We start from the raw sequence: 27,828 nt of genomic DNA, 5'->3' as shown, positions 1-27,828 counted from the left end.
TCTTGACTTTTTAATAATTGCCATTCTGAGAGGCATGAGATGGTATCTCATTGGGGTTTTGGTTTGCATTTATCCAATGATCTGTTATGTTAAGCTTTTTTTTCATATGTTTGTTGGCCGCATGTATGTCTTTTTTTGAGAAGTAGCCTGTTCATATTCTTTTCCCACTTTTTAATGTGGTTGTTGGTATTTTTCTTGTAAATTTGCTTAAGTTACTTATAGATCCTGGATATTAAACCTTTTTCAGATGGATAGATTGCAAACATTTTCTCCTATCTGTAAGTTGTCTGTTCATTCTGACAATCCTTTGCTGTGAAGAAGCTCTTTAATTAGGTTCCATTTGTCAATTTTTGCTTTTGTTGCAATTGCTTTTGGTGATTTCATCATAAAATCTTTGCCCATGCCTATGTCTTGAATGGTATTGCCTAGATTTTCTTCTAGGGTTTTTATAATTTGGGGTTTTACAGTTAAGTCTTTAATCCATCTAGAGTTAATTTTTATATAAGAAGGGATCCAGTTTCAATTTTCTGCATATGTCTAGCCAGTTCTCCCAGCACTATTTATTTAATAGGGAATCATTCCCCCATTGCTTGTTTTTGTCAAGTTTGTCAAAGATCAGATAGTTGTAAGTGTGTGGGCTTATTTCTGGATACTCTATTCTGTTCTATTGGTCTATGTGCCTGTTTTTGTACCAGTACCATGCTGATTTGGTTACTGTAGCTTTATAATATAGTTTAAAGTCGGGTGGCATGATGCCTCCAGCTTTGTTCTTTTTGGTTAGGATTGTTGTGGCTATACGAGCTCTTTTTTGGTTCCATATGAATTAAAACTTTTTTTTCTAATTCTGTGAAGAATATTAATGGTAGCTTAATGGGAATAGCATTGAGCCTATAAATTGCTTTGGGCAGTATGGTGATTTTCATGATATTGATTCTTCCTATGCATCAGCGTGGAATGTTTTTCCATCTGCTTGTGTCCTCTTTGGTTTCCCTGAGGCGTGGTTTGTAGGTCACTTTGAAGAGGTCCTTCACTTCCCTTGTTAGCTGCATTCCTAGGTGTTTTATTCTCTTTGTGGCAATTGCAATGGGAGTTCATTCATGATTTGGCTCTCTGCTTGTCTGTTGTTTGTGTGTAGGAATGCTTGTGATTTCTGCATATTGATTTTGTATCCTGAGATTTTGCTGAAGTTGCTCATCAGCCTAAGAAACCCCTGGGCTGAGTCAGGGGTTTTGTAGATATAGGATCATGTCATCTGCAAACAAAGACAATTTGATTTCCTCTCTTCCTTTATTTGAATACCCTTTATTTCTTTCTCTTGAGTGATTGCCCTGGCCAGAACTTCCAACACTATGTTGAGTAAGAGTGGTGAGAGAGGGCATCTTTGTCTTGTGCCAGTTTTCAAGAGGAATGCTTCCAGCTTTTGTCCATTCAGTATATTGGCTGTGGGTTTGTCATAAATGGCTTTTATTATTTTGAGGTATGGTCCTTCAATACCTGGTTTATTGAGAGTTTTTATCATGAGGGATGTTGAATTTTATTGAAGGCCTTTTCTGTGTCTATTGAGATAATCATGTGGTTTTCGTCTTTAGTTCTGTTTATGTAATGAATTATGTTTATTGATTTGCATATGTTGCACCAGCCTTGCATATTGGGAATAAAGCTGACTTGATTGTGGTGGATAAGCTTTTTGATGTGCTGCTGGGTTCAGTTCGCCAATATTTTATTGAGGATTTTTCCATCAATGTTCATCAGAGATACTGACCTGAAGTTTTCATTTTCTGTTATATCTGTGCCAGGTTTTGGTATCAGGATGATGCTGGTCTCATAAAATGAGTTAGGGGCCGGGTGCGGTGGCTCACGCCTGTAATCCCAGCACTTTAGGAGGCTGAGGTGGGCAGATCACGAGGTCAGGAGATCAAGGCCATCCTGGCCAACATGGTGAAGCCCCATCTCTACTAAAAACAATACAAAAATTAGTTGGGCATGGTGGCGCATGCCTGTAATCCCAGCTACTTGGGAGGCTGAGGCAGGAGAATTGCTTGAACCCGGGAGGCGGAGGTTGCAGTGAGTCGAGATTACGCCACTGCACTCCAGCCTGGTGACAGAGCGAGACTCCATCTCAAAAGCAACAACAACAAAAAATGAGTTAGGTATGAGTCCCTCCTTGTCAATTGTTTGAACCAGCTCCTCTTTGTACCTCTGATAGAATCAGCTGCCCTAAATAGCAGTACTTTCAGTTTTATGTTATCAGTTGGTTTCCAGCCTCCTCTTCATAGATCTATGGCTCCTGTGGCTTCCCCTTAGCTTCCTGAAAGCTCAGCTATGTAGTTAAATACCTGTTGGTCATATTTATCCAGCATATCTCGGTGATTTGTAACAAGAGCTTTTTCAGAGGAGTTAGCCTGATTTATCACTGTAAACAGATGTGCCCTATATTACTGAGAGTCTTGATGATGAAACTTCTGGTAATGAATTGTGTCATCCACCTTTTCATCTATTCATTCACTTGACATATAGTAATTGAATATCTCCTCTGTGTCTTTCATCTGTACCCTGGAGATAAAGTGGTCATCGAAAACTGTTGCTGCTGTCAAGGAGCTTACATTCTAGTGAAAGAGACAAATTAAATGTGTATGTGTGTATATGTGTATATGTGTGGTACATAAATACATGCTATACACTATACACACATATACACAGACATACAATATTTTCAAGTAACTGTCAGCTCTCAGAAGAAAAGTAAATCAGGGTCATGTGTTAGAATATGGCAGGTGATATTTTAGACATGGTAGTCTCCTCCTTGGAGGAGACATTGATCAGATAGAAAAATAGTGAGTGAGCTAAGTAGATGGAGATGGGTAATATGAACACTTCTGGCAGAAACAATATTAAGTGCAAAGACTTCATCATAGGGATTGGGATAATTTTATGAGGTTAAAGAAAAACTCTGGAGAATATAGATCCTTTTATAGGAAATATAGTTTTGGAACACTATATTAGCATGTTAGTCACCAAGTAGGTAGAGATGTCCTGATTATTTCACTCATAGTCCAATCAATTCTTCAGCCAAAAATAATCGAACACATATTAGGTATTGTATGAGACATGAAAACTAAACATCAGTAACATGATGTGTTCATAGTTTAATTGGGAAGAAAGCAAAGGATAACCGTGTGGAAAGTCACAACGTAATCTCAAGAGATACTTGAACTAGTGTTATAATTTTCAGGAAATTAACGTTGGACATTATGTTTTACTCTTTTGAATGTATTAATAATTTTAAGAGTTTTAAAATTGTAACTATATTATATGTGTATGTAAGCATTAATATTGGATGTATTTTTATCAAACTGCTGGAATTTACCAAAAATTACTGGGATTCTTTTATCAGTCTCTCTTGGTTTCTGACTACTACAACATCAACACAGATTACCTTAAACTTTTTTCTGAAAATGAGAGTACAAAAAAATAGCTCTTTTACAAACAAACATACATAGACATTTTGCAAAAGAAGACATACAAATGGCCAACAGGTATATAAGAAGGCGCTCACCTTCACTAATCATCAGGGAAATGCAAATCAAAGCTGCAATGGGCTATCACCTTACACATGTTAGGATAGCTATTACCAAAAAGTCAAAAGATAACAACTATTGTCTAGGGTGTTGAGAGAAGGAAACCCTTGTGAATTGTTAGTGGAACGCAAATTGGTACAGCATTTGGGAAAACAGACGGATATTCTTCAAAAAATTAAAAATCAAGCTACCATATGATCCAGCAATCTCACTACTAGTTGTATGTCTGTAAGGAATAAAATGAGTATCTTGAAGAGATATCGACACTATTCTGTTAAAATGTAACAGAACCACAGTAAAGGTGTCTACATATACATAGCAAAATATCATATTAAAAGGCAAAATGGTGAAGACATCTCTTGACTTAAAAACCAACAATATGGTAGAGTTAATAAATGATGGCGTGGTTTTAGTAACGCTGTGATGCTTGTCATATCACCTGCAACATCCAAGTTGTACATCACCTTTATTGAGACTATATGTTATTTTCAAAATGATTACATGTTTCTGACAGTGTATCAGTTATATTTGGAAAATAACTGAAAGCTTATTCTGCATATCTTATTATTAAAAATAAAAAGTTACACTCATTTTAGGGGATATAAATATACATTTTACCAAAGGGTGAGGAAACCCAAGGAAAGCCCAGCAGTGTCCTTGAGTTGAAGAGATAGACATGGAAATATGGGAAGATGAAGGTATCTGGAGTTTGGATGGGAGAGTAGAAAAGAGAGAATTGCAGTGAAAGAAAGCTCTGAAGATCTGCAGAGTCCCATCCCCCTGAGTCTTCATCTGTGTTCTTATCAGAACATACATGTGAGGAAGCTGCCTGAAGCCTATGAAAGAATTATCTGAAAGAAGCAAGTGGAAAAATCTCCAGGGCTCAATGGGAGCCAGAAAAAAAATTGCTGTTTGCACAAGTCAGATTAGAAATACACTATAATACATGAGATATAGGGTGGACTTGTCACAAGGATGTTGGCTTAGTTGAGAGGCAAAATTAGATCTAGACTAAAGGCTTATGTGGTCCTGCATAAGAAAATAAAAAAACAAGTTTAAAAGGATCAAACCTCAAGAGAAAAAAACGGAGAAAACTTTATTAAGATGTATCCTTATCAGGCCGGGTGCGGTGGCTCACACCTGTAATCCCAGCCCTTTGGGAGGCCGAGGCGGGCAGATCACGAGGTCAGGAGATCGAGACCATCCTGGCTAACATGGTGAAACCCCGTCTCTACTAAAAAAAATACAAAAAACTATCCCAGCGTGGTGGCAGGCGCCTGTAGTCCCAGCTACTCTGAAGGCTGAGGCAGGAGAATGGCATGAACCCGGGAGGCAGAGCTTGCAGTGAGCTGAGATCTCACCACTGCACTCCAGCCTGGGCGACAGAGCAAGACTCCATCTCAAAAAAAAAAGTACCCTTATCAAACTGCTTTAAACTAGTAATAAAGAGAAAATTTTTAAAGTAGCCAGAGGAAAGGCAAACACACGTTATGCAGAGTAAAACAAAGATAGAAATATAGCATACTTGGCTGGGCGTGGTGGCTCACACCTGTAGTCCCAGTGCTTTGGGAGGCCAGGGTGGGTGGATCACCTGAGGTCAGGAGTTTGAGACAAGCCTGGCCAACATGGTGAAACTCCGTCTCTACTAAAAATGCAAAAGTTAGCTGGGTGTGGTGGCATGCACCTGGAATCCCAGCTATTCGGGAAGCTGAGGTAGGAGAATTGCTTGAACCCAGGAGGTGGAGGTTGCAGTGAGCCAAGATCATGCCATTGCACTCCAGCCTGGGCTACAAGAGCAAAATTCCATCTAAAAAAAAAAAAAAAAAAAAAACAAGAAAAGAAATATAGCAGGCTTTTTGTTGGGAACAGTTCAAATCAGAAGACAGTGGAGCAATATCTTCAAATTACTGCAAAAAAAGCTATCAACTTTAGAGCTTATAATCAGCAAAAAAAAAAAAAAAAAAAAAAAAAATTCAAAAATAAAAGTGAAATAAAAGCTTATTCCAATATACAAGAAGTGAAAGACTTCATCACCAGTAGATGTGCAATTTTAAATGAAATCCTTTAGGTAGAAGGAAATGTTAACAGATAAAAATCTGCATCTACACAAAGGAGTGAAGAAACCGGAAATGGTTAAGTATGTGAGTAAATACAAAATGATGTTTCCTTATATTCTGAAGTGCTTTAAAAGATAATCAAATCTTCAAATAAAAATAATTAAAAATTGTGTTATCTATAACAGCTATGGAAATAAACTATATGACAATAGCACAAAGGCAGGGAAAATGGAAATAAATTGTACCATTTTCAAGTCCTTCTATAAATGAAGTAATATAACATTAATTGAAGGCAGACTGTTATAAGTCATCTCTACTAGAAACCCCAAAGCAAAATTTCACCAAACAAGATGTATATGAGCATCATTAGTCATTAGAGAAATTCAAATTAAAATGATAATGAAATACTTATACATATATTTTTTTGGTAAAATACCACTACATATTAAAATGGCTAAAATAAAACAAATTAACTGAAAATATGAAGGGCAGACAAAGATGTAGAGCAACTGGATCTCTCATACATTGCTGTGGAAATGTGAAATGATACAACCAATTTGGAAAATAGTTTAGCAGTTTTTTATAAAGTTAAACACACACTTGCCACATGACCCAGAAATCCCACTATTAGGATTTACCTAAGTGAAGTGATTATATTCTTGAATATTAATAGCAGCTGTATTCATAAATGCCAAAATTGGGAAATGATGATGATATCCTTCAACTGATGAATGGCTAAACTAGTGTAGTATACATACAGTGAAATACTGCTCAGCAATACAAATGAATAAAATACTTGTTCATACACATAAACATGAATAAATGCCAAATGTATGTAAGTGAAAGAAGCCAGACTCCCAAATCTACACACTGTATGCATCCATTTATATAACACTCTGGAAGAGGTAAAAGTACAGCGACAGAAAATTGATGAGTGGTTGCAAAGTGCCAGGGATGGGAGAGGTAATGAATTAAAAAAATTAATAACAACAAAACAAGCCCAAGAGTCCCAATCTGGAACCCACACTTGCTTGATACCAAAGCTACTATGTAACCTGTATGTATGTGTATATATATATATATATATATATATATATATATATATATATATATAGTTGTAGATACTTAGTAAGTACAGGCATGCAATGTGAAATAAGCACATCATGGAGAATGGGGTATTCATTCCCTCAAGCATTTATCCTTTGAGTTACAAGCAATCCAATTACATCCGTTAAGTGATTTTAAAATGTACAATTAAGTTATTATTAACTATAGTCGCCCTGTTGTACTATCAAATAGGTCTCATTCATTCTTTCTACTTTTTGTACCCATTAACAATCCCTACCTCCCTACCAGCCCCTCACTACTCTTCCCAGCCTCTGGTAATTATCCTTCTACTCTCTACGTCCGTGAGTTCAGTTGTTTTGATGTTTAGATCCCACACATAAGTGACAACATGCAATGTTTGTCTTTCTGTGCCTGGCTTATTTCACTTAACATGATCTTCAGTTCCATCCATGTTGTTGAAATGACTGGATGTCATTATTTTTATGGCTGAATAGTACTCCATTGTACATATATAATTAACAGAGATCCTGTAATGATGTAAGTTCAAGGCTAATTAAGGAGAGAGAAGTATGAGAGTAATTCTTTGGGTAACTCATATTCTAAAAACAGAGTTTTTGTTTTACTCACTTGGTTCTCCTATAGTGCTACTCAGACCACCATTAGCAGCACCTGGGAACTTGTTAAAGTTATGCATTCTCAGGCTCCATCCCCAGATATATTGAATCAGAAACTCTTTGGGTGGGGGTGGATTCAAAAATCTGTGTTTTAGTGAGTCCTCCAGATGATTCTGATGTGCACTAAAGTTTGAGACCTACAGATCTACATTAATGTATTAGCCCTCATTATTTAAAACAATAAATGCAAATGATTGGGCTATTCTTAACTGTTCATCTGTAAAGCCACTTGTGCATTGAAAACTGAAATATCTCATTTCTCCCTGCCCCTCCACAATACATTGTTTATACCTTTATTAAACACACATTTCCTTCACCTTGTATTATATTTCATTCCTGACATGTCTATAACCTTCATTAGAACACCAGTTCCATGGGGCATGGATTCTCGTATTTCAAGATTTATAAAGCTCATAGCCAGCATAATCTGAGTAAGGTCAAATCCAGCTGGCTATGAAGGTTAAAATAATTGGGAAGTGTCAGTTTCCAAGGTACATAAAGTTCCAGGCTCGATTCAAGTAAATCAATTACATTTAGTAGTCATCTTTTCACAATCACCAAAATGAGTGTGGGAGTGTGGCAGCCATGAAAATGTTGCTCTCAGATCTTCCGCTATGGGGAGCATAATTGATCAATGACTCCAGCTGTTGAGCTCTGAGTCCATTACCATACTTTCCACAGGCTCTTCCTAGCCAATGATGGTATGTACCAGGGTACTAAAGCAGGGATATTCCAGTAAGATACAAGACTTCTCTAGTGAGCAACTTTGGCTCAAGGATTCCTCATCAGCCTTGCTAATACTCTCCTTAAATTACCATGCAATCTAAGACTTCCTACCTAACCTTTCTTCCTTCCATCTCTCCTTCATGGTGTTGAAATTGCATTGTGGTCTGATAGCTCCCTCCTCCTTTCCTTCATATCCATTTTTCCCCAATAAATCTTGCTTTGCTTAATCCTGTCTTAGTGTCTACTTCTCTGAGAATCTGAGCTAACTTTGAGAGGATCGTGTCTGGTTTGAATTTCATTAATAGTTGTGCTTCCCTAAGCAATTGTATTGTTTTTGATGTATGGGGAATATTACCTGGATAAACAAATACTTCCTCTTTGCAGGTTGGCTGCTAGAAAGTTGAGAACAAAAGTATGACTCTATGTTATGAGCGAGTTATTTCTTTTCTTTAAATTTTGAGCCCCCTTTTATTCATAAGTGATTTTATTTCATTTTTAATTTAATTTTACAGATTTTTGTAAGCTGCACTAAATAATTTCTGAATGAAGCCCGAGTAAAGATAATCCAAACAATACTCAAATTTGAAGAAGCTGCCATGTTCAGCCAGTTTTATGGGCTATGTACTCCATGGCTTGAGCTGGATGCAATGAACGATGCCATCTGAAGTTGTGTGCTGGTCCTGGTTGGCATGTGCCCAAAGGTGGAAAGAACATTCTAATGGAAAACCCACATAGTGACATGTGGAAATTCAGTCAAGCAGACAATCTGATTGGGTAAGAGTATATATTTGGGTAGTGGTAACCATACTAGAAAATTAAAAGTTACAAACCCACTTCTCAAAGTTAAGCTGGTGTGATCTGGAGATCCCTGAAACAGGGATGCCACAATGGAGAAAATTTCAGAAGTCCTGAGTGCTGGTGGTAGGAACTCCATAGGACATAACAGATAAACCTGAAACACACTGGCTTAAACCAAAAGGTTAATTTAATAAGCCATGTAATCAGATTTTTCAGGAGGAGACAGGCTGTAGGTGAAGCTCTACATATGACTCAAACAATGTTACTGGGACTTTGAGAATGTACAGATGTCATTTTTGGCTGCTCAGAAAGTGAAGTGGCTTTCTAATTTTGGAGAACCTTTAAACTGAGGTTCTCAGTAGGTGATAGTGCATCTCCCAATGACAGGTGCTCAAAGGTAAAATCTGTCCTCTTCTCGTCTCCTGGTGGCCAGAGCATGGAAATCAACACTCAGATATTATCATCAAGGATTCTCTATTTTAGCCTAGTGACCTAAAGGAAAATGATTTTATGATTTGCTTTCCTGCATCTAGCTATGGTGCCTGTGTGTCATGGAGGAGATTGTGGACAGTGGCAGCAGATACATTTGTAAATAAGATTCTTTTTTCTGCAACATTACTCAACTCTTTAGTTCCTTCTTATTTCCTGGGCCTGATTCTCTGGCTCTCCCCTCAACTCTTTGAGCTACTAGTAATATTCTTCCAATAAAATTCTTCTATATTTAATTTTCCAGAATTAAATAGAGATGGATTCAGGTTTGAGATGCATTCAGACCACCTGATATACCTGGCTCTTTATATCTAGTTTTCAGTCCCTTTTCCTTAATATTAGAACCAATGCAACAGCCATTACATCCTGGGGATACACACTTCCTTGTTCAAGTTTAGCACAAAACATGTCTGATTTTCTAGGGAGTTACATAAATGAATGAATAAACACAGTTTTTAATTCTTTCTATCTTTGGATCAATTTGAAGTAATGTACTGATAGATAGTTAAATGTTAGTGATTGATTTAAAATGCAATTGTAGTAGACTTTAGGTTATAATGAAATGGGTTTAATAATAAATTGTTATAAAATAAATGCTTTAGAGCTCAGAGGAATATGTTGATTCTAAACATGAAGATTGGACCATGTAAGGCCCAGGTGCCTAAAGGAATTTATTTCAGCACTAGGGTTTTCATGCAACATAGCTCATTAAGAAAATAAATTATATCAAACACTATGAGCTTTTATTGGCATTAATAGAAATTGCTGGCTAGGCGCGGTGGCTCAAGTCTGTAATCCCAGCACTTTGGGAGGCTGAGGTGGGCAGGTGGATCACCTGAGGTCAGGAGTTCAAGACCAGCCTGACCAACATGGTGAAACCCTGTCTCTACTAAAAATACAAAAAATTAGCTGGGCATGGGGGCAGTTGCCTGTAATCCCAGCTACTTGGGAGGCTGAGGCAGGAGAATCTCCTGAACCTGGGAGGTGGAGGTTGCAGTGAGCCGAGATCGCGCCATTGCACTCCAGCCTGGGCAACAAGAGAAAAACTCCATCTCACATACACACACAACAACAATAAATAAAGAAAAGAAAAAAAGAAGAAAAAGGAAATTGCTTTCATACATTAGGTGTTGACTATTGTCCAAGAATATTAAAATAATACTTCAAAAAGTGTCACTTTCAATTTGAATTATTGATAATTGAAGCATTTTCTTTTTCTTGTGTTAAACCTGGAAGTAGAATGGCTAGTGGGAGCAAATGTTGAATTGGCCAGAAGAAAGCTGTCTGTTATATTCTTGAATACTTTTATGACAATGAAAAGAATTACTTGATTCTTTTGTGTCTGGGCCTCCTCAAATCTTAACAGCATTTTATTTAGTAAGGTTGGTTTTGAGGAAAATATTAAATTGAGTACAGTGAATGCTACTGGTCCTGGTACTGATGGATGATGACTATCAACACAGCTATTTAGGTATGATACTTTAAACTCATCATGAAATTCCTTGGGTGGGTATTAGGAACTACTCATTATAAATGTTGATAGTTTCATTGAGAAGATATTTCAGCTTATTTAGTCAGTCACTCCAAATAATATTTATTTTGCCCTACTGAATATTAAACACTGTACTAGGTCCAGCAGTTGACTAAGTAAAAGTATCTGTACTCAGTCAACTCACAGTATGGTCACAAGGTAAAAATAATTAAAAATCAATGTTAAACAGCAATGATAAAAATTATGTAATAACTCTGCTTAAGGGACTAGAGTTATAATAAAAATAATAATGTCAGTATATCTATTACACTACTCATAAGAGCTAACATTTCCTGCATGCTTACTATGAAACAGGTACTATTCTAAGCGCTCTCTAGATAGATAGATAGATAGATAGATAGATAGATAGATAGATAGATAGATAGATATGTGTGTGTGTGTGTGTGTGTATATATATACATATATATACACACATAGTTTGTGTATCCCTTATGTGAAATGCTTGAGACCAGAAATGTTTCAAATTTCAGATTTTATTTGGATTTTGGAATATTTAGGTATACATAATGAGATATCTTGGGGATGGCACCCTATTCTAAACAAAAAATTCATTTATGTTTAGTATACACCTTATACATGTAGCCTGAAGGTAAATTTATGCAATATTTTGAAATAATTTCTTGCATGAAACAAAGTTTTCACTGCATTTTCACTGTGACCCATCACCTGAGGTCAGGTGTAGAATTTTCCACTTGTGATGTCTTGTTAGCACTCAAAAAGTTTCAGATTTTGAAACATTTCAGGTTTCAGATTTTTGGATTAAGCCTGCTCAGTGTCTATCAATTTATTTGATTATCACAACAATCCTATGAAGATGTTGCTATTTTCTTTACAGTTAAGGAAACCAAGGCACAGAGAGGTTAAGTAACTTTCCTGAGGATATGCAACTAGTAAGAGGCAAAATAAGCCAACTCCAACAACCTGGTTTCAGAGTCTGAGCCCATAACCACAAGGCTACTCTGAGGCATCAGAAATGCCTTTGCAAAGGAGGTAACATATGAACTGAATCTGGAAGGATATTTAGGATTGAGCCAGGCAGATGAAGGTGAAAGACATTTCAGGGAGAGGGAGTAGCATGTGTATGGGTAGACAGAACAGGTTATATCCAGACTACTTACAAGTAATTTACTATGTCTGTAGCCCAAGTAACTTTTGAAGAAACCAGAGGTGGAGAGACAAGTTAGGACATTATAACTCTAATCCAGTTAAGAGATAATGAAGGACCAGACTATGTTAGTGCTAGCATATAATATGTGGAATGGAACACATATTATGTGCTAAATTCTGTAGAAAATACAAAACTGAATGGGATATAAACTTGTCCTCAAACAGTTTATATTTATGTGGATATAGAGATGGGATATAGTCGATTCATCAAATTTTGATGGAAATACTAGCTTTGACAAGGTTGTCAAACAGCCTCTCCAATAAAACAAGAGGGAAAATTGACCTTCACCAGCAGAAAGGGAGAAAAATATGCTAATTTTAACATTGATAAGTGTAGGATCATTTTAAGGATAAAACATGATTTCCATGACTACACAATCAGAAATAACCAGCTTTGAAGCAGTTGCCAGAAAAAATTTCCAAGATTTATTATGGGCTCAAAGTTAAATTTGTCAGCAATATAATTCTTTTAAGAAACGAGAGATGAAAATGGGATACGTACACTGAAGCAGAGGCTCTAAAAACAGCAAGTTTTCTTCCCACAGCTGTTAGCAGTGGTCAGATATTATGAGAATATTATGTCTGCCTTGGGGCTTTGAAATTGATATTGGCAATTTGGAAAGGGTACAGAGTGTGATAAAGGGCTTAGGAAACAGGCACACTGAGCAAGGGTTAAAGGTAGCTCAGAAGCTACACTGACCTCTGCAAACATGCCAAGAACAGTCTCACATCTAGAAAAGGCACAGGCTCTATTGGCTTAGATTCTAAAAGTTTCAACTAGTTTGACTGGAAATTGCTTTGAATATACATTCTTCTTTTACACTGTAAAATTTCCTGGAAAATTAAATACAGCCTGCATTTTAATGAAGTGCCGTAAGTATTAAAATTAAAGATGGAAGGGCTTGAGCATCAAGAAAATTATAATTTTTCTCTAATATCATTATCTCAGCCCAATTGAACACATCTAGGATTTTATATCACTATTAAAATACTTTGAAACAAATTAACATTTACTAAAGAAGTTTATGGTCTTTCATTTAGAAAATTCTGACTTTGCAATTTTCATGTTACACTAACAATCAAGTATGTTTACTCACAGAATTTAACTCATTAAAACCATTCTATACATATATATGCATATGTATACATATACACTTTTACATCATAGATAGATGGACTTCATTAACAAACATTGGCTAATGTTTTCAATATACTTTTATAAAGTGTTTATTGTACGTTAGGACCCCTTCAAGGTGTTTGGGATATATCAGTGAAAAAAACTGCCTTCCTGGAGCTGACATTCTACTGAGAGAAGGTAGACACTGAAAAATACATATAGTAAATAAATAAATGATCTAGCATGTTACAACTGATGACTGCTGTAGTAAAAAAAGAAACCAAATAGAGCAGAGTTAGGGAAATTAGGAGAGTTGGGTGTGCTGGGAACAAGGTACAGTATTAAATACAGTGGTCAGGAGTAGGCATCTTTGGGGAGGTGGGACTTGAGCAAAGACACAAAGGATAGGAGAAAGACATCAGGGAAGTACACAATACTCTTGTGTAAGGATGTTCTAGGCAGAGGAAATAGCTAGTGCAAAGACCCTCAGGCAAGACATAAGTGCAAAGACCCTAAAATGCCTCATGTTTGTGAGCAACAGCCAATGTGCCTGGGACAGAGTGAACAAGGAGTAGACAAAAGATGAAATCAGAGAATTAGGGGATGCAAACCAAATAGGGTCTTGCAGGCCATGGTAAACCTTGACCTGCTCTGAATAAAATGCTGGAGAGTTTTGAGCAGACAGACATGATGTGATTTCTGTTTTAAATGGACCATACTGGGAGGGATATCAGCAAAAATGGCAGAATAGGACTTTCCTGCACTTGTTTCTGAAAAAATCTTCCATTTGAACAATTATTTATGCATAAAAATACCTTTACAAGAGCTTGGGAAACCAAGGAAGAGATTACAGCACCTGGGTATAGCACATACATTTTTAAAAGACACAATTAAGAAGAGTAGGGAGGGAAATCTAACATTACCCACTCCACACTTCCCCCAACCCCAGGCAGCACAACATGGAGGGAGAAACTTTCTGCTTGAAGGAAGAAGAGGGAAGCGAGCACTTTTCTGTGAGGTCTAGCACTGGGTGTGCCCCATTAAAACCCAGTACTGGGTAGGCCCCTATGACCCCAGACTCCAGGCTTTACCTGAGATTGAGTTTCCCAAGATCTGTCACAGGAACTCGCTAGGATCCTGCAGCCCCAGGCATCAGATGAGCTGCACTACCACCAGGCTGACACCAGTGGCCTCAGGCTCAGTAGACCAAAACCTGTGGGACACAGAAAAGGTAGTTCTGAGAGGGAAGTATATACCAATAATTGCTTACATTAAAAATGAAGAAATAGTTTACTGTGAATTTAAAGGGTACATGAATATTTGGGAAATTTGGCTATAACCACTGTAGGGATAATTCAGCTATTCTGATTAGTAGGAAGGAGTCACATTCTCAGTGCTACACAACTGTCCTACTTTAAGTTATTCATTGTGGGAAGAAGATATCTTTCTTCCAAGGTTGAATAATACATATAGTCTGTGTTGCCTAAAAATGTGTCCACTGGCCACATTTGGCTATTTAAATTTAAATGAAAATTAAGTGAAACCAAATAAAAATAAAAATTTAGTTCCTCAGTCAAAATAGCCATATTTCACTTGCTTTGTAGCCACATGTGGCTAATGACTATGCATTAGATGGAACAGACACAGAAAAATAACATTTTAATTCATTTTATTTCTTTACCTTGCCTAAATTGCTCTGGTTGGAACTTCCAGTACTATGTTGAATAGAAATGGTGAAAGTTGGCATCCTTGTCTTCTTCCTTATTTTACAGGAAAAACTTACAACTTTTCACCATTAAGTGTAATGTTAGATTTCAGCTTGTCATCTATGGCTTTTATTATGTTGAAGTACATAATTCTATACCTAGTTTGTTGATTAGTTTTATCATGAAATAATGTTCAATTATTTCGAATGCTTTTTCTTCTTCTATTAAAAAGATCATGTGATTTTTAGTATTACTTTTGTTAATATTGGGTATCACATTCATTGATCTGCATATATTGAACCATCCTTGGAACCCCAAGGATGATGCAATAGACTAATGTTTGTGTCCTCCACTCCCCAAATTTCATATGTTGAAACCTAATCCACAATGTCATGGTATTTGAAAGAGGGTGTTTGGGATGTGATTAGGTTATGAGAGTGGAGCTCTCATGAGTGTGATTAGTGCCCTTATAAAAGAGACACCAGAGACCTCTCTTGCTCCTTCTGCCAAGTGGTGAGGCAGCAATAAGATGACCATCTCTAAATTGGGAAACAGGGCCTCACCAGGCATAGAATCTGCTGGTGCCTTGAGCTTGGACTTCCTAGCCTCCAGAACTGTAAGAAATTAATTTCCATTTTTTATAAGCCACTCAACCTATGGTATTTTGTTATAGCAATTTGAATGGACTATGATGAATAAATCCCACTTGGTCATAGTGCATAATATTTTTAATGTACTATTAAATTTTGTTTGCTAGTATTTTTTGAGGATTTTTGAATATATATTCATCAGGGATATTAGCCTGTAATTTTCTCTTCTTGTAGTATCTTTGTCTGGCTTTGGAATTATGTAATGATGGTATCATAAAATGAGTTTGGCAGTCTCCCCCTCTCTTCAGCATTTTTGAAGTGTTTGACAAGAACTGGCATTAATTCTTCTTTAAATGTCTGGTATAATTCACTAGTAAAGCCATCTGGTCAGGGGCTTTTCTTTGTTCAGAGGCTTGGATTACTGATTCAACCTCCTTACTCATTATTATTTTGTAAAGGTTTTTATGTCTTCATAATTAAGTCATGGCAGGTTGTATGTATATAGAAATTTACCAATAACCCTAATAATAAAGAAAGAAGTAAAATTATTTCTGTTTTCAGATGTTATGATCCTATATATAGAAAACCCTAGACTCCACAGAAAAATATTAGAACTAGTTTTTAAATTCAGTAAATTTGCAGACTACAAAATCAACAGAGAAAAATCAGCTTTTTACACACTGACAATGAACTGTCCAAAAAGGATATTAAGAAAACATTCCCTTTTACAAGAGCATAAAAGAAAATAAAATACTTAGGAGTAAACTTAACCAAGGATATGAAAGACTCATGCACTGAAAACTACAAAAGATTGATAAAAAAAAAAATTTATAGGAAACAAGTAAATGGGAATATATCCTATTTTAATGGATTGGAATAATTAATGTTAAAATGTTCATACTACCCAGTGGCCTACAGAGTCAGTGCTACCCCTGTCAAAATTCCAATGGCATTTTTTACAGACATAGGAAAAACAATCCTAAAATTCATATGGAGTGATAAAAGACACAGAATAACTAAAATAATCTTGAGAAGGAATAAAGTAGGAAGCATAATACTTCCTGATTTCAAAATATATTATAAAGCTACAGTAATCAAAACAGTTTTGTACTGTCATAAAACAGACATACAGACCAATGGAACAGAATAAAAAGCCCAGAAATAATCCAATGCATATAGTCAAGTGATCTTTGACAAGGGTGCCAATAATGCACAATGGGGAAAGGATAGTCTTTTCATCAAATGGTATTGTGGAAACTGGATATTGATGTGAAAAAGAAAAGAAAGAGAGAGAGAAAAGGAAGGAAGGAAGGAAGGAAGGAAGGAAGGAAGGAAGGAAGGAAGGAAAGAAGGAAGGAAGGGAGAGAGGGAGGGAGGAAAGGAGGGAAAAAGAGACAGAGCAAAAGAAAAAGAAAGAAAGAGGGAAAGAAAGGAAGAAGGAAAGAAAGAAAGAAAGAAAAAAGAAAGACAAAGAAATTTAACCTCTACTTTAAAGCATACATTAAAATCAGCTTAAAAAGAAATACTGAAATGTAAGAGCTGAAAATGCAAAACTCCTAGAAGAAAACAGGAGAAGAGCTGCTGTACATTTGTCATGGCAATAAATTATTGGCTATGATGCTCAAAGCACAGGCAACAAAAGGAAAAATAGACAAGTGGGCCTACATTAATCTAAAAAGCTTCTGCACAGAAATGATCAGCAGAATGAAAAGTCTACAGAATGGGAAAAAATTTGTCAACTGTATATCTGACAAGGGATTAATATCTAAAATATATAATAAACTCATACAATTCAACTGCAACAACAACAAACAACCCAGTTTAAAAATGGGCTAAAGTCTTGAAAATATATTTCTCCAAAAAAGACATACAGATGGCCAACAGGCATATGAGAAGGTAATCAACATCATTAATCATTAGGGAAATGCAAATCAAAGCTACAATGAGATCTATCACTTCACACATGATAGGATAGCTACTATCAAAAAGACAAGAGCCAACAAGTGTTGGCAAGGGTAAGGAGAAAACAGAACCATTATACACTGTGGGTGGGAGTGTATATTGGTACAGTCATAATGGAAAAAAGTATGGAGCTTCCTCAAAATTAAAAAATAGAACTATCACATGATCCAGCAATCCCACTTATGTGTATATACACAAAGGAAATAAAATTTGTATCTCTAAGAGATATCTGCATTCCCATGTTCATTGCAGCATTATTTCAAATAGCCCATATATGGAAAAAACTCAAGTAGGCATCAACTCATGAATGGATAAAGAAAATGTGGCTTACATATCTAGTGGAATATTATTCAGCTTTTAAAAAAGAAAAATCCTTTCATTTGCTAGATCATGCAGGAACCTAAAGGACAATATGCTAAGTGAAATAAGCCAGCCATAGGACAAATACTGCATGATTTCACTTATATGAGGTATCTATAATAGTCAAATTCATGGAAGGAAAAGTATACAATAGTGATTGGCAGAGTTGGAAAGTGGAGGAAATTGAGAGTTGTTCAATGGGTATAAAGTATGTTATGCTATATGAATAAGTTCTGGAGATCTGCTGTACAACATAGTGCCTATAGTTAACAACATGGTATTTTGTACTAAAATTTAAGAGAGTAGATCTCATGTTACGTATTCATTGTTGGTTTTTTTGTTTTTGTTTTTGTTTTATTTTTTATTTTTTTTTAGATGGAGTCTCACTCTGTCGCCAGACTAGAGTGCAGTGGCACGATCTCAGCTCACTGAAACCTCCGATTCCCTGGTTCAGGTGATTCTCCTGCCTCAGCCTCCCGAGTAGCTGGGATTACAGGCACGCGCCACCACGCCCCCTAATTTTTGTATTTTTGGTAGAGACAGGGTTTCACCAATCTCCTGACCTCGTGATCTGTCTGGCTCGGCCTTCCAAAGTGCTGGGATTAAAGGCGTGAGACACCATGCCCGGCCTGTGTTATGTATTCTTAACACACACACGCATACACACACACACATACACACACACACATACACACACACACACACACACAACAAAAACAATAATCAACCAATCAAACACACACAAAGGGATGCAACAAAACTTTGGGAGGTGTTGAATATGTCTATTACCTTGACTGTGGTGATGGGATCATAGGTGTCTGCATATGTCCAAACTCATCAAATTTTGCACATTATACATGTGCAGTCATTTGCATATCAATTATACTTCAGTAAAGCTGTTTTTAAAAGAAAAAACAGAACTATTTCACTATGCCAGAAAATTCTATTGGATAGCACTGGCTAGGTACTTTTAATGAACATAATATATTAAATGCTTGCCGGATATGCCTAATATTCCTCTTTCTATATTTTATAGGCTTGGATAATTATAGAAAAATAATAAGACAGAAAACACAAGCTTCTTACTACTTATGTATTCTAATGAAATACCAGTCTGCATTTTTCCCATTTCTTTTGCACTTATCTTTCACAGCTTTTTTTTTTTTTTTTTTTTTTTGGCCTTACATTTCTTGGTGCTGTCTATTTTTTTCCACCACCTAGAATTAGAAATCAATTCTTTTGTTTCAAATGTGAATTCCCCCTTCCCTAATTATAAGCTGCTACTTTACATAACAAAAGAATTGATTTCTGAAAGCTCTATTCAGACATTAACAAAACTAACAATTGGAATTGTCATTCAAATTTATGTCCCTTATAAGCTTTAATGGCCAAGACTAAGATATAGACTTATTTTTAGACTCTTATTCACATTTATCTACTTTTTGCCTTTAAATCAATCCTATATGATAGCAGGAATCTTTCTTTGCCTCCTACATTTCAGCTTGCTTTCTCATCCTTTGTATACAGTGTTACTTATTTAGACTTCTTGATAAATGAAACAAGTGTGTATTTATTCAAGTTACATGGTGACTTGTTTTCATGAGAAACAAATAAAAATATGACATATCAAGTTAATTATTCTAACATTAGTCTGTTTAGATACTTTAGGTAATTTTTACTCATCATCATCTTTTGGGGCTGGGATAATTTGATGTGACCTAGAAAACTAGCTTTGTGGTTTGATCATTTTCCTCTTTACTCTGAGATCCACCTCCCCTTCCTTTCATGTGCTATGCCCTAAACTACAGATCACAGAAGGATGACTCCTGCAAACTACATTCCCAGATCCCTGTCAAATTGCTTCTTTTGGGCTCACCTAACAGGGAGGCACTGGCTGGAGACTGGATGTGAGAAGCCAGGGTAAGCCTTTGTCTCAGCTTCTGGAGGTATCTCTATCAGTGTCTATAGCAATTCTGTGGTTGCAGAGCCCACAAGGCAGCACCTTCCTCTGAGGTCCCAGCTCCCATCTTGCAGCTCCTTCTATGATTCTAGCTCCTGTCAGATGAGCACTTCATGTCTCCAGATTCACCTTGGTAGCCACTCCTGCTGCTCCCTCAAAAAGCCCTTCTTTTAAATTTTCAGCTCCTGTGAAGGGAACTCAGATCTTGGGCTCTAGTAACATCAGCTCCTTCTCTTTTATTTATTTATTTATTTTTCGAGTTATTGTTTTTTAGGGTTTTTTTAACTTTTATTTTAGGTTCAGGGGTACATGCACACGATTGTTATATAGGCAAATTGTGTATCACAGGGGTTTGGCATACAGATTGTTTTGCCACCCTGGTAATAAGCATAGTACCGGATAGGCAGTTTTTGGTCCTCACCCTCCTCTCAACCCTCCACTCACAAATAGGCTCAGATGTCTGTTGTTCCTTTTTTGTGTTCATGTGTACTCAGTGCTTGGCTCCCACTTGTAAGAACATGTGGTATTTGGTTTTCTCTTCCTGGGTTAGTTTAGTTAGGATAATAGCCTCCCTGCACCCATGTTGCTGCAAAAAAACATGAGCTCATTCTTTTTATGGCTGCATAGTATTCCATGGTGTATATGTACCACATTTTCTTTATCCAGTCTACTGTTAATGGGCATTTAGGTTGATTCTGTGTCTTTGCTGTTGTAAACAGTGCTGCACTGAACTAACATGTGCATGGGTCTTTATGATAGAACAATTTATATTCCTTTGGGTACATACTCAATAATCAGATAGCTGGGTCAAATGGTAGTTCTGTTTTAAGTTCTTTGATAAATTCCCAAACTGCTTTCCACAGTGGCTGAATTTATTTACATTCCTACCAGCAGTGGTGGGAATAATGGAATAAGCATTCCATTTTCTCTACAACCTCACCAGCATCTGCTATTTTTTGACTTTTTAATAATAGCCATTCTGACTGGTGTGAGATGGTATCTCATTGTGGTTTTGATTTGCATTTCTCTAGTGAGTAATGATGTTGAGCACTTTTTCATATGCTTGTTGGCCACCTGAATGCCTTCTTTTGAAAAATATCTGTTCATGTCATTTGCCCACTATTTAATGGGGTTTTCTGTTTTTTGCTCATTAGTTTGTTTAAATTCTTTATAGATTCTGGATATTAGACCTTTGTTTGATGCATAGCTTGCAAATTTTTTCTCTCATTCTGTAGGTTGTCTGCTCTGTCGATAGTTTCTTTTACTGTGCAGAAGCCCTTTAGTTTAATTAGATTCCATTTGCCAATTTTTCTTTTTGTCACAATTGCTTTTGGCATCTTTATCAGAAATCTTTGCCAGGGCCTATATCCAGAATGGTATTTCCTAGGTTATCTTCCAGGGTTTTTTAGTTTTGGGTTTTACATTTAAGCCTTTAATCCATCTTGAGTTGATTTTTGTATGTGGTGCAAGGAAGGGATCAATTTCAATTTTCTGCATATGGCTAGTCAGTTATCCCAGCACCATTTATTGAGTAGGGAGCTCTTTCCCCATTGCTTATTTTTGTCAAGTCTGTCAAAGATTAGATGGTTGTAGGTGTCCAGATTTATTTCTGGGTTCTCTATTCGATTCTACTGGTCTATGTGTCTGTTTTTGTACCATGCTGTTTTGGTTATTATAACCAAACATGCTGTTTTGGTTATTGTAGACTTCTAGTATAGTTTGAAGTTGGGTAAGGTGATGCCTCTGGTTTTCTTCATTTTTCTTAGGACTGCTATTAAGGCTCTTTTTTGATTCCATATGAGTTTTAGAGTCGTTTTTGTTTTTGTTTTTTTTCTAATTCTGTGAAGAATGTTCTTGGTAGTGATAGCAATAGCATTTACTCGGTAAATTGCTTTGGGAGGTATGGCCATTTTAAAACATTCATCCTTCCTATCCATGAGCATGGAATGTTCCTTCTATTGTCTCTCCAACCGTAGTAATGGAAGCAACTTCTTGCATTTGATAACCTCTGGGCTATCTCCCCTCACCCTGTTATTCTGTGAGGTCTTCTAACAATTTGGTACTACCTTCCCCTATGAAACTCCCTTTGTTGAAGTACTTGACATGAGTTCTCTTTTCCTGACTCTACTGTGACTGATAATCCCTGGTATTAGTATGGTATCTAAAAGTTGCGGGTAGGCACAAAAATAATTGGTCTTAGGGTCAGAAGAACTATGTCTAAACTCTGACAATTCTAATTCCTTAGTATGTAACTAGAGAAAGTACATGTACTCTGAGTTTCAATATCTTTAACTGTAAATCTTGGAAAATAATTCCAATTCCATTGATTGATCATGCATATTGAATGAGATAAGTAAATGCACATAGAAAATACCTAGTAGGAGGTACTTGAGGAACATTAAGAAATTTGTGAAAGTATTTTCTTCCTTTATTTTAGGAAGCAATTTCAATGTTGTAGCTTTAGTACTTGGACCTTTATCTAATTGGCAGACCTCAAACAAAATTGGTGTGAAAGGAAATCTAATTCTTTCCATTCATACGTTTTTAAATCTGCATTGCTATTTTCTTGGAGGTTGTGAGAGGTGTATCTTGCTCTTTTTTAAAAATGGTGTCCAATTCATCATGAAATAAATCATACTCGGGCTGCTATGCAATCTTTTTTTTTAATATAAATTTATTTGGTTTTCTTTGCCAGTATTGATTTTTTTCTTATAGGCAGTAAGTAGAAAGTTGTACCATAAAACTTTCCCAATTTTTTACCCTTTTCATTTATATTTAAAACCTTGTTGTTATCAATGTTTTCCATTGAAAAACCCTCAAAAACTTCTCTTTTAGGTTTTTGATTTGTAATACATCTGTATTAAAAATAAAACAGGTATATTTACTAAAAGCATTCCAGTTTTTTTTACATTTATGCAGTATTTCCAGTATGACTTTTTAGATTTACAGTAAATTAATACAGCCTTTTCCACCTTCTCTACATTCATACTTCCTCTCCAGTGTGGATCATGTTTCCTAACAACAAGCAATCTTTTACAAGAAACTATACATTCTAGGATTATTCAGTTTTTTTTTTTTTTTTCCTGAAGGGCAATGAGAGAAATCTATCCTCAGTTCTATTAAACTCTCTCTTCTTACTGTGACCAAGCCAACCCTTTCCGGTAGCCCAAAAGTAAGTGGCGTGAAATGTAGACTATATTATGATCAAAAAGTTTCCAGCAGTGAGCTCAGTTTACAGCCACCAGTCACTGAGGTCTATCTCTTGTCACCAGCAAATACATTTATAACTTCCTTTTTTTTAAGCAAAAATGTTTCCTTGTAATTAGAGCAATTCCAGGTATTACAGAATTATGTTTTAACCAATTACTTTGCATTTTAATTAAATTTTGTGGTGGACTACAATATATATGGGGGAAATGCACAAAGTAGAAATGTACAGTACAGCCCTTTCTCACACAGTGAATTTCTGCCTGATGACCCTCAAGCGTAAGAAATAAAGTCTTCAACCTAAATAACTCCCATACACCCTGTCAAAATCACTATTTCTCTTTTCCAAAGATAACCTGAATTGTATGGTAGTTATTTCCTTCATTTCTTTGTGGTTTTATTTCCTCAGTACGTATCGTTAAACATTATTTTTTAAGTGTACCTGATTTTTTAATGTTACCTGAATGGAATAATCTAGAAGTGTCTAAGTTGTTCTAGTCAGCATTATGTTAGTGGGAAATATGAATGTAGCACTAATTCACTTATGTTAATGTTTCCTAGCATGTCATTGCCTGACTTTCTACAATTTATTTATGAATTTTACTTTTAAATTAGTTTGAGATTATTGCCAATTTGAGATATTACATGTAATGATGCTAATGATGTTCTTATACATGCTGCTTGGTGCACAAGTGCCTACACTCTGTTGAATAGAGATGTAAAAGTAGAATTTCTGAGTAATAGGTGATGTACGTCTTCAACTTTGGTAGATAATACCAAATTTTATTTCAAAGTACTTTAAACATATATTCTTACTAACATCTTTTTTTTTTTTTTTGAAATAAGGCCTTACTCTATCACCCATGCTGGATTACATGGTGCAACCTCGGCTCACTGCAGCCTTGACTTCCCAGGCTCAAGCGATCCTCCCACCTCAGCCTCCTGAGTAGCTGGGACTACAGGCATCTGCCACCACATCTGGCTAATTTTGTTTATTTGTTGTAGAAACAGGATATCACTGTGTTGCCCAGGCTTGCCTCGAACTTCTGGATGGAAGCTATCTTCCTGCCTCAGCCTCCCAAAGTGTTGGGATTACAGAAGTCAGCCACGGTGCCTGTCCCCAACATCTTAATAGAACTCTTATTGCACACATCCTAGCCTACACCTGGTATCATGTGTGGGTGTGGGGATGTATGTTTGTGTTTCTTAAATTTTAGTGATATCTTACTATAATTTTAATCTGTATTTTGTTGATTACTAATGATTTGAGCATATTTTATATGGCTATAGGCCACTTTTTGCCTTTACTGTGGTGGGCGGAGAGGAGGACTTTAAAGTGTTGGTTCAATTTTTTTTTTCCTGTTATCTATTAGGTTATCAGGATTTTGCTTGCTTATTATTTTTTTCCTATTTTTGTTATGTTAAAATACACATAATATAAAATTTACTATCTTAACAAATAATTATTTTCCTTCTCCAATTTATTGGTATAGACAACGTAACGATTTAAGTGTAGAGCTAAGTAATACTAAATACATTAATAACATTGTGCAACCATCATCACCATTGATCGATCTCCACAACTCTTTTCATCTTGTAAAACTGAAACTCTATAGCATTCTACTCTCTACACATTAAAAAATATTCCCCATTCTCCCCTCTCCCCAGCCTCTGGCAACCACCATTCTACTTTTTGTCTCTATGATTGTGATTAATTTAAATATCTCATATAAGTAGAATAGTACAGTATAAGTACTTTTGTGACTGGTTTATTCCACTTACTATCACGTCTTCAAGGTTCATCCATGTTGTAGCATATGACAAAATTTCCTTCCTTTGTAAGGTTGTATATACTATTGTATGTATATATCACATATTGCTTATCTATTCATTCATCCATGGACATTTTATTTGCTTCCATATTTTAGCTGTTGTTAATAATGCTGCTATGAGAATGAGTACATAAATAGCTCTTTGAAGCCCTGTTTTTAATTATTTGGGGTATATATCTAGAAATGGAATTGCTGGATCATACAGCAATTTTATTTTTGACTTTTGAAAGAACACCAGTTTTCCACAGCAATTACACCATTTTACATTATCACCAAAAATGTACAAGTGTTGCAATTTCTCCACAGCCTTGCCAATACTTGGTATTTCTTCTTGTTGTTGTTTTATAGTAGCTACCCTGATGAGCATGAAGTATTATGTCATTGTAGTTTTAATTTGCATTTTCCTAATGATTTGTGATGTTGAGCATTGTTTTGTATACTTCCGGCCATTTGTATATTTTCTTTGGAGAAATATTTGTTCATCCCTTTGCACATTTTTTTCACATTATCTTTCATCAGATATATGGTTTGAAAATATTTTCTCCCATTCTTTGGGGTGCCTTTTTATTCTGTTGATGTTGTTTATTGATATGCTAAATTTTTTAATTTCCACAAAGTTTGTCTATTTATTCTTTGGTTACCTGTCCTTTTGATATTATATTTCTGAAGTGCATCCTCTGGCTATATTTTTGAAAGTGGTACTACTGAATCAAAGTTCAAAAGCATTTTTTAAATTTTGTCAAATTTTTAACCATAATTATACTATTGTACTATTCTGTAGTCCCATTAGCAAGATATGAGTGTCTGTTCTCTACAGTCTTGCCAACAGAGGGTGATAATGAGCTCTCAAATGTTTGTCAATGTATAATGTGAGAAATTTTGTCAATTAGCTTGAATTTACATTTTCCTCATTATAAGTGAAATTTAGAATCTTTTAATAAGTTTAATGACAGTTTTTGTATCTCTTTAAAATTGTTTTAAAATTCAAAATTGTTCATGTCTTTTTGCCAATTTTTCCATAAGTTTATTTAGGTTGTTAAACTTCATCTTTTTAGATTATTTATTAAGATAGTAACCCTTTATTTGTAGCATGTATTGCAGATATTTTAGTCTTCTTTTTACTTTACCTGTGTTTTTCTTTTTTTATCATGCAGTTTTTAAAATTTTAAGCAGTAGAAGTTATCCTTTCTTTTATTGCATCTGGACTTTGAGTCATAGTTAAGACAGTTGGTTTTTCAGGAATTTGAATAGGCTACTAGTGAATTATTTCCTCAAACCTTTTTATTGGCAGGTAGAAAGGAAGCAGCTGCCATTTTGTAGATAACATGTAGTGATCTGCTGACTGATCTCATTAGCATGAAGCAGCGTCTAGACCTGAATTACACTAGCTTCTTTGAATTTTCCTTTAGTTTTCCTGACTTCTGCGCCAACTTGTGCTCAAGTGTCAGGTCTGCTTATGCTCCAGCATCAGATGTGGAGGGAGAACCTTTAAAAGACTGTTTACCCAGTTCCCACAATTGAGAAACCCAGATCCCTGTAACAAATCTCTCTCTCTCTCTCTCTCTCTCTCTCTCTCTCTCTCTCCCTCCCTCCTATCTGTTATTTGTTTGGTCTTCTATTTGTGTGCTTTTCTGGATGAGGCCCCACTTATAGATAAATGGTTTCTATTCATAAATTATTTTAGGGAAATGCTGTAAGGCTTATCCCTGTTTGGAGATTTACAGTAGCTGTAGTATTAAGATCTCTAGGATAACCTGGAATAAAGAAATCTTATGCTATATTCATTAAAGCATTGTCACACTTTCTTGACTTACTACCAAAACCACTTACCTAAAATTGTTTCATATCTCATAGAGATAGTTTTCCAAATAAAATTTTTGTGGAATATAGGTAGATGGATAGGTAGGTAAGTAGATAGATAGATAGATAGATAGATAGATAGATAGATAGATAGATAGAGATAGAGATAATATCCTGAAGCTATATCCCAATCCAGAGGAGATGGGCTTAATTATAAAAAAGTTGAAACATAAAGGCCATACATTTTTCATAGTCTTTGTTATTTTTTAAAAAACACTAAGCCTTTTCCCAAAGCTTTACTACTTTTGGTCTGTGATCAATAAAGCTTAAAATCCAATCACTATTAATTTGCCTCTCACTTTTCCACTAGTATTAACAGAACTTACAATACATAGGAGGACTGAGTTCTGAACAAGTTGATCACTTCACATACACAACCAGCCAAGAGGGCAAATGGGGGTTGAAATCAATTTCAAGCTCTTCTAAATGTCATTTGCTTCACGGGGCAGAGCTACATCTGCCTGGAGTAAGGAACATCTTTTCTAATTAGTACACAGGCTCCATCTGCACTCCAAGATGAATGACAATGGGGATGTGCATACCTGGAGAAGTGTCTATGTCTAATCTGAACAAAGATGCCATAGCTACTTGTGTCTAATGCACCTAAAAAGTCTATGAATGTTTCCTCATTTTCATTTTGCCAAGAAGAAAATTGTGTTTTGAAGAGGATAAGTAATCTATTTATAATCCCAAGCTAGTAACCTGAGTCCAATCCCCATTTTTTTTCCACTGTAATAGACTGTCTTTTTACCTGTGTGTTACCCCCATGCAGCATTTCTTCCTGTGTTATGTTGTCTAATTATTTCTAACTGCCTGCTTTCTTGTGCATTCACTTAAAAATCTAGATTATGATTCCACTGTGACAAATGGGAAATGAATGTTTTTCATCCTACTGTATATTGTTCAAATGTTTACTATATGTATGTCATTTTGAAGTTAATTCTGTAATTTTATTTTGCAAATTCATTTTGCATATTTTATTGAGTTTTCTCTAAGCTCCTGTGTTTTTCTAGCAGCTTTATAACTCTCTACAACCAGTCATGGAATAGAAAAATATACCTAAGGTTCCTCTATGAAGTTTCAAAGCCATATGATATTATAACATAGAATGCTTCCATATGTTAG

At 35.8% G+C, this 27,828-nt stretch overlaps 1 protein-coding gene across 6 annotated transcripts in view; it reads right to left on the bottom strand.

Moving 5' to 3' along the window:
* Window positions 1-27,828, bottom strand: part of DCAF8L2 (DDB1 and CUL4 associated factor 8 like 2) — a 171,952-nt gene that overhangs the window by 116,349 nt on the left and 27,775 nt on the right. For 4 of the 6 annotated variants that reach the window (XM_077987680.1, XM_028841748.2, XM_077987681.1 and 1 more), the window contains exon 2: window positions 14,318-14,439. The gene's annotated coding sequence lies outside the window, so the exon portion shown is untranslated. Of the gene's footprint in view, window positions 1-14,317; window positions 14,440-18,633; window positions 18,741-27,828 lie in introns of all 6 variants that reach the window. The other 2 variants (XM_028841749.2, XM_077987682.1) reach the window with 1 other exon arrangement.

Source organism: Macaca mulatta, chromosome X (assembly GCF_049350105.2).
Source record: "Macaca mulatta isolate MMU2019108-1 chromosome X, T2T-MMU8v2.0, whole genome shotgun sequence".
NCBI lineage: Eukaryota > Metazoa > Chordata > Mammalia > Primates > Cercopithecidae > Macaca > Macaca mulatta.
The sequence above is the reverse complement of the archived record's forward strand: the minus strand, read 5'-3'. Positions and strand labels throughout refer to the sequence as shown.